Source organism: Lipotes vexillifer, unplaced genomic scaffold, assembly GCF_000442215.2.
Source record: "Lipotes vexillifer unplaced genomic scaffold, Lipotes_vexillifer_v1.1 scaffold518, whole genome shotgun sequence".
Taxonomy (NCBI): Eukaryota; Metazoa; Chordata; class Mammalia; order Artiodactyla; family Lipotidae; genus Lipotes; species Lipotes vexillifer.
The window spans coordinates 4,080,929-4,088,896 of NW_006780945.1; positions in this window are offsets into that span (position 1 = coordinate 4,080,929).

Consider the following 7,968-nt stretch of genomic DNA (forward strand, 5'->3'; position numbering starts at 1 on the left):
GGAAAGAAAAAAAAAATCTAGCTTACTTTACTTGTAACCAGAAAACACTGACTTATTTGCCATTAATTTTCCCACCGTGTTACATAATATAGCGGGTGTGTGCAAAGCGTAAACGTTATTTGTAAATGCTCTTGCTGCATTTATCATTAGAATATAGGGTCCATGAGAGCAGGGACATCGTCTGTCCTTTTCTAAGACTTTAGCTGTGGTCTACTGTCATGCTACCATGCTGGTAGGCAGTAGAAACTCAAGAAATCTGTTTGCTGAATGATTGAATGAACCAACCAAGCTCTACTTCTAATAAATGGCATACGTTTAGCAGATACCAGCTCATTTTTCTGACCCAGAGACTGAGGGGCAATAATAAAGTGCCTGTCTTTAAATTTATCAGATACTATAGGGATATGGGGTTTCAGTAGGAGAAATGACACCAAATTTTAATTCCAAAGATAGTATTACAAGTTATTCAAACTCTCGAAGTCTGTTTCCTGATGGAGTGTGTACCCACTTAATGGAGTGTCTTCTTAAAAGAGATGGTGTAAGGGAAACATCTATATCGGATTTGGGATAAAATACAAATAATATCATCTTAAGAATCATATAAATCCACTAAATTTGATCTAGCTGTAGTACTAAAGAGGATTAATGGAAGAACAAATGATATTAGAATTGATACTCACTACCAAAGATTTAGCTATGACCCAAGACCTTGCAAAAGTGGCTCTTTGCAAAGCCTCTGCAGGGTTTTTAACGGATAAGATCAGGCTTTTGAGTCTGACAGACATAGTGTGGATTAGAAACTTCATTTACTTATAGGATATCTAAACTTGAACAAGTTGATTAATATCTCTATGCTTCAAACTCCCCACCTAGAAAGTGATGAGAGTATCTCCCGTTTTGAGAACTTATGAGCGTATGGAGTGATACAGTTTATCAAGTGGAGGGATTTTAGTCTTTTTTTAAAAAAAAGATTATTTAATTTATTTATTTTTGGCTGTGTTGGGTCTTCGTTGCTGTGCATGGGCTTTCTCTAGTTGCGGCGAGTAGGGGCTACTCTTCGTTGCGGTGCGTGGGCTGCTCTTCGTTGCGGTGCGCAGGCTTCTCATTGCAGTGGCTTCTTTGTTGAGGAGCACGGGCTCTAGGTGCGCGGGCTTCAGTAGCTGTGGCTCGCAGGCACTAGAGCGCAGGCTCAGTACTTGTGGCACACGGGCTTAGTTGCTTAGTTCCCGGACCAGGGATCGAACCCGTGTCCCCTGCATTGGCAGGTGGATCCTTAACCACTGCGCCACCAGGGAAGCCCCAAGTGGAGAGATTTTAAATGGTAGGCTCTGGAGTCGGGTCACCTGGGTTCATATTCTGGCCTGGTTACTTAATAGTCAGGTAAATGTGAGCAAGTTATCCAATTTCTCAGTGCCTCAGTTTAGGATGGTTTTGAGGGGACTGAATTAATGAAAAAAACCAACAACTTAGCATTTCCTGCAACATGGTATAGGTTGAATAAATTTCAGTCACTCTTATTATCATGACTGTTATGTTATCACCCATTACATGGAAGCTATTTTGACCTTTCTGCTAAGCCATTCAGAAGAGGCAGGTCCATTTGGAGAAGATGAATAATGGTTGTTTTGTTTTATTTGGTTTTAAAGAGATGCTTTATCATACTTAGAAAATTGTTCTAATGAGGGAATTGGTTTACTTTCATGGTACTTTCCAAAGGGGAAGGGTCCTTTCCATACGGAGTCTTGCTACATTACAGCCAGGGAAACTTCAAGTAGGGAATGGTACTGTACTGGAAAATTCTCTTTCTTCCTATTGGATTAACCCCATGTCCATCAAATGTGAACTCTAGTGATTAGCCATCCATGCTGCTTGGTTACTAACAGTCCTTCTATTCAGGGTGTATTGAGTTTGGGGGCTGATGGAGTTTCCTTTTCAAATCAACTCTTTTGGAAATCCTTCCTAATGGGACTTTGTTCCTATGGCCAAAGAACAATGCAGCCAAACAAGCCATCAGCTGGAGTGAAAGAGATGGCAATGCTAAAAGGCATACCTCATTCTGAGGAAAATTAACCTCCCAATTTTGCTCAGTAATTGATTCCATCTGACTGAGGAGTTTCAGTCTCGATTGTGACTGTCATTTGGATAGCTGGGAAGCGAAAGCCTGTAATTACAGTCAGGCAACCCTGTTATCAGAGCCCGGGAGGGCGTTCATCTCTTCCTACCCTGGGTGATCACAGGTGAGCCTGGACAGGGAGGGACGAAGGAGAGAGGGGAAAGAGCCCCTAAGGCAGCTGCGACCCTGGAGCAAAGGTCAGAGGTCTTTGGGAGCCCTCTTGAGTTTTCCTGAGATGAACAGGAAGAGGCTAGGGCTTCCTGCTTGCTGCAAACTTTTCTTTCCAGGGAGATGCTTTGCCTGGAGACAGCTAATAAAGCCCTGGGACTGTTAGGACTAATAGGTAGTGGGGAGAATCATAGCGATGCCATCTATAATATGCCATTAGCTGCATAAATAATTTTTTTTTGTTCAGATGAGATTTATGAACTGACAGTGTGAGCACTGAATTTTACAGAACACAATAAATGGGGTAAATTAAAAATTGGATTTGTTCTCACCTTCCACATGTGTGTAAGGTGAATATTGTTGAAACTTTTAAGCATTGTTTGACTGTCATGATTAGACTAAGTGCAATATCACTGTGGTTTGTCAGTATAAATGCTTGTTTTATGAAGGACTGAGATGAGGCTAGTAAAAGCGGAATTACCTGTTTGAAAAATGTGTCTAGTGGGATGGAGAGGCATGCATAGCAGCATTTTTTCTACAGCTGGGACCCTTTAGTAATGGAAGTAAGGCCCTTGAGTAATAGTTCCAATGTAAGGATTCAAGTATCAGAACACATAAAACTTGTACACTACCTTATTCATTTGCTTCTTTGATGAACAGAGACTTTTGAAAGGGAATTGGCACTGTTCTTTATACACCTACAAGTAATCCCAGAGAAATTAAAATGGTGGCTTTCATTAACTTCATACAACTCTAAGAAATGGGTTTCACTGAAGCTACTTTTACTATTGTGAATAGATTGGCTGCCTTGGCAGACTAAATCCTAGTGGCTAGAGAAGAATAACTCTTTTGATACTATTAACCTAATTGCAAATACAGACGTATGTCTATAATTATTATTAATATTTATACCTAATATGTGCATATTATTTTACAGTTGACAAAACACATGTATTGCTGGTATCATTTAAATATACTCAGTTATTGGTGTGAAATTGAAGGGTGTGGTTAGATCAATTCAATTAAAAGTAATTTCTTAGGGCTTCCCTGGTGGCGCAGTGGTTGAGAGTCCGCCTGCCGATGCAGGGGAAATGGGTTCGGGCCCCGGTCTGGGAAGATCCCCCATGCCGCGGAGCGGTTGCGCCCGTGAGCCATGGCCGCTGAGCCTGCGCGTCCGGAGCCTGTGCTCCGCAATGGGAGAGGCTACAACAGGGAGAGGCCCGCCGACTCAAAAAAAAAAAAAAAAAAAAAAAAGTAATTTCTTAGTTACCTACAAGGTGACAGATATGTCTTTGGAGATCCAGAGCTTTCACGAATGGTAGAAGTTTATAAGAAGGTATAAATTTATAGTATGAATGTACTCAGAGAGAACAATGTATGATAAAGATACATTTTTTTTTTAATGGTCAGTTTCATGGAGGAAAGAGAACTTAAGCTTTGTCTTAAGAGACTCAAACATTGGTTGGTCTTCTGAATATTAATTCCATATATAAAGAATAATCTTCCACTTAAATATCATTCCAAATCCTCCAAAAAAATTTTTTTTGGTTTCTAGTGTATGATGGATGAACCTATGGGAAGAACATAGTGAAAAAAATTTGCTTAATTTTTTCCAGGTAGCAGCTTAAGAAAAAATAAGATGTATAGGCTCTTTCATACTATCTCTTTAGGAAAGCACAAGACTCCTGTCAAGGTTTAAAAAATGAAAAATAAAATGTAAGCCTTCACCTTCTTTCATTACAGAAACCAAAAGATTGCTGTTAGTCTTTAATTTGGGAAGAGTAAACAAAACGTATTTCTCACATCAAAAGTATAAAGGTAGTGTGTGTGTTAGCTACTATGTGTCAACACACAAATACTTCTGGTATTAACCTAATTTCTTTTGCTCAATAGATTTATTTGTTAAAAATGAGAGACAGAGAAAGGGAGAATGATACTTAATTTTCAGAATTGCTGCGAGTGTTAAATGAGGATATATGTGGTTTGATGTGGAAAACATTCTGTAGCTGTAAACATAACATTTCTCATATCTTTTTTTATTGCTCATGCTGTATGAATAGACTACATGTTGGATCAATAGACCATGCTTTATTTAACCAATCCAGGACTGCCATTAGGTTGAAACCAACTTTTACTATTACAAACTAGGTTGAATATATTAACCTGCCCCATTGTTTTCAGTATTTCCTCACGACCGCTGTTTTATCTTCTGAAAATAAAGGCTGCTGGTCATTGGAGAAGGCCCAGGTAAACAGCCTACGTGGCTATTTTCCATTTTACTAAAGGGAGTTGGAAGGGAAAGTAGGCCAGAAAGCCACCGTGTGGGTACCGGGGCAATCTAATTATTGAGGTCAGGCAGCACATTGCTAGGACCCCTGGAAGGCTGAGGGGCTGGAGTATGGAAAAATCCCAATTAGATGATTAATTTAGGTTCTGGGTGTGCTTTTAGCCTATGGCCATGGAGTTGGGAAAAGAAACAATTACCTCTCCAATTACCATGCTGGGCTGATTAATTTTTAATTGAGTCTTGTTAAAAGCATGGAAAATTGTGACATATATCACTTGGAGAAATAGTCCTGAGTCAGTGGGAGCCATCTTCTCCCTGCGGGAACCTGCAGATGTAACCAGAAAGGAAAGTGATTCAGATAGAGCCCGGAGGCAGGGGTCAGCAGTGATGCGGGGAGGACTCAGCTACCTTGGAGAGGAAGCTGGGTTTCAAAATAGTGTCAGAGGGATGGCTCGTTCTCCTTCTTGCCCCGTACAGCCAGGCGGCCCCTGCAGGGGCCTTGCGGTGCAGCCAGCTCTTCTTCTTTTCACTGCCTGAAGTCTCATCGCTGAACGATAGTGACTGCAACTTCTCTAAATCTCATCGCTGTCTAGAAAATCCAGTTTAGACACAGGAGCCCTAGTTCTTTATGTCTCTTTGGCTCTGCGTAGTTTGTGGAGAAAGAGAGAGAGAGAGAGTGAAAGAGAGAGGGAGAGAGGAGGGGGAGAGAGAGAAAGAGAGAGAGAGGGAGAGAGAGAGGGAGAGAGGGGGAGAGAGAGAGAGAAAGAGAGAAAGAGGGAGAGAGGAGGGGGTGAGAGAGAGAAAGTGAGAGAGAGGGAGAGAGAGAGAGAGAAAGAGAGAGAGAGGGAGAGAGAGAGAGAGAAAGAGAGAGAGAGGGAGAGAGAGAGAGAGAAAGAGAGAGAGAGGGAGAGAGAGAGAGAGAAAGAGAGAGAGAGGGAGAGAGAGAGAGAGAAAGAGAGAGAGAGGGAGAGAGAGAGAGAGAAAGAGAGAGAGAGGGAGAGAGAGAGAGAGAAAGAGAGAGAGAGGGAGAGAGAGAGAGAGAAAGAGAGAGAGAGGGAGAGAGAGAGAGAGAAAGAGAGAGAGAGGGAGAGAGAGAGAGAGAAAGAGAGAGAGAGGGAGAGAGAGAGAGAGAAAGAGAGAGAGAGGGAGAGAGAGGATGGGGAGAGGAGGGGGAGAGAGAGAGTGTGAAAGAGAGAGAGGGGGAGGGAGAGGGAGAGAGAGAGAAAGAGAGAGGGAGGGAGGGGGGAGAGAGAGAGAGGAGAAGGGGGGAGAGGGGGAGAGAGGAGAGAGAATGTCTCATCTTCAGTGAATATTAAAGCTGGAAATTTTGGTCTAGGTTGAGGAACAAATTGAGTATTAGGGGAGAATTGCAAAGGTAACAGGAAATGACTTTAAAGGGAATGTAGATTTTTACCAGGATGTAGCAAACCTGAAAGAATCCTCATGGGGCATCCTGGAGTTTTTGAGTTTTCTGAGGTTTTATGGAGGTAGAACCGTTAGTGAACGGGAGCTTATCTGCAGTGAGCATCAATTTGCTGAAGATATTTCTCGGCACCTTTTATAGATGTCAAGCATTCCTGGCTACTTGGAAATCTCAGGGATTAAAGAGTGTCTGTGAATAGACTCAAAAGCCGAAATTATTTACACTGATCTACCATATACAATTTCATCTAAATTGAATGGGCATTATTTCCTTATTAGGTGATTTAAATCTCTGATTAGCATTTTTAATTTGGTATCAAGGAGATACACCCTTCCAAGCCAGGGATCAAGCCAGTGGTCCTGTAGAAATTACAGAAGCATGTGAAGCAGCCACAGTTTAGCACATACAAAGTGTCTGAAATATTACTAATGATAAAGTGCTGGCGGTGGTAAATTAGATCATTGTTTAAGAGTGTTCACTCCCTTCTCTCCCTTTCATAGGGATGTTGCACTGCCAAGGAAATTGATTTGGGGCGTGGCCATGTGGCTTTTCAGCTTCATGGTGGGGAGAGTGTGCTGCTCCACCCTTTTGTTCAAGCTCAGTCATTGATTTGCTTTGGTACATAGGATTAGTAGAAATGGCATGGTTTACTTGTATGGTTGGGGTTTGTTCTCTTGCTCCTCTGCCATTGCCATGAGACGATCTTGCCCCGGCTCGGCCCTACTCCTTGTGGAGTGAGAGACATGGGGAGAAGATCCAGGCTTAACCTGCTTCTCAGGCTGCCCAGCTGAACTCAGCCTCGGGCTCAGCCTAGACATTCGACTCCCAGCCCACCTGCAGATACGTGAGCAAGAATAAATATTTGCCAATATACACTGCTAAGCTTTTTTTTTTTTTTTTCTTTTTGCGGTGCGCGGGCCTCTCACTGCTGTGGCCTCCCCTGCCGCGGAGCACAGGCTCCGGACGCACAGGCTCAGCGGCCACGGCCCACGGGCCCAGCCACTCCGCGGCATGTGGGATCTTCCCGGACCGGGGCACGAACCCGCGTCCCCTGCATCGGCAGGCGGACTCCCAACCACTGCGCCACCAGGGAAGCCCACCGCTAAGCTTCTGAGGTAGTTTGTTCTGCAGGGTTTCCATACAGACAAGTGGTATACTAATGAAAACAGCACTAGTTGTATGACAGTTGTACAGCCCACGTTAGAATGCGTCTCTGGTTTTATAGTCAAATAATATGGGCTTTAATCATTTAAAGAGAGTATCTCTGCATTTTCTTTTTTTGTGAGCTGATTTGCTTGAAGCTGGGGATTGCCTTGTGTGCTTGGACAAGTCACTTGGGCCTCTCTACATCTGTTTTTCCATTTGAGGACGAAAGATATTGTCACCTACTTTTCCCCAGAGGTCATAAATTAACAGTTGAAAAACTCCTTGAGATCTTCCACGAAAGGTGCAATTTAAGCAGAAGCATGCCTATTATTTATTTTTATTATCCATTTTAAAATTGAATACTTAGGGCTTCCCTGGTGGCACAGTGGTTGAGAGTCCACCTGCCGATGCAGGGGACACGGGTTCGTGCCCCAGTCTGGGAAGATCCCATATGCCGTGGAGCGGCTGGGCCCATGAGCCATGGCCGCAGAGCCTGCGCGTCCGGAGCCTGTGTTCTGCAACGGGAGAGGCCACAGCAGTGAGAGGCCCGTGTACCGCAAAAAAAAAACAAAAAACGAATACTTAGAGCAAATAGATTTCCAGCCACCAAAAAGGAAGTCTCTTCTATGCCACAACGTATTATGTATTGGGCACTCTCCAACAATAGACTATATTTCCCATTTCTGGCACTAATTTAGTTGTTTATGTGTCTGTAAATGTATTCCATTTCTCCTGGGGCTTCTGAGTACCTATAAGAGTCTAATATTTTGGAACAGTAAATGATGCCTTGAGCAAAGTATAAAATAGGGGAAGAAGAAGGACAGGGAAAGA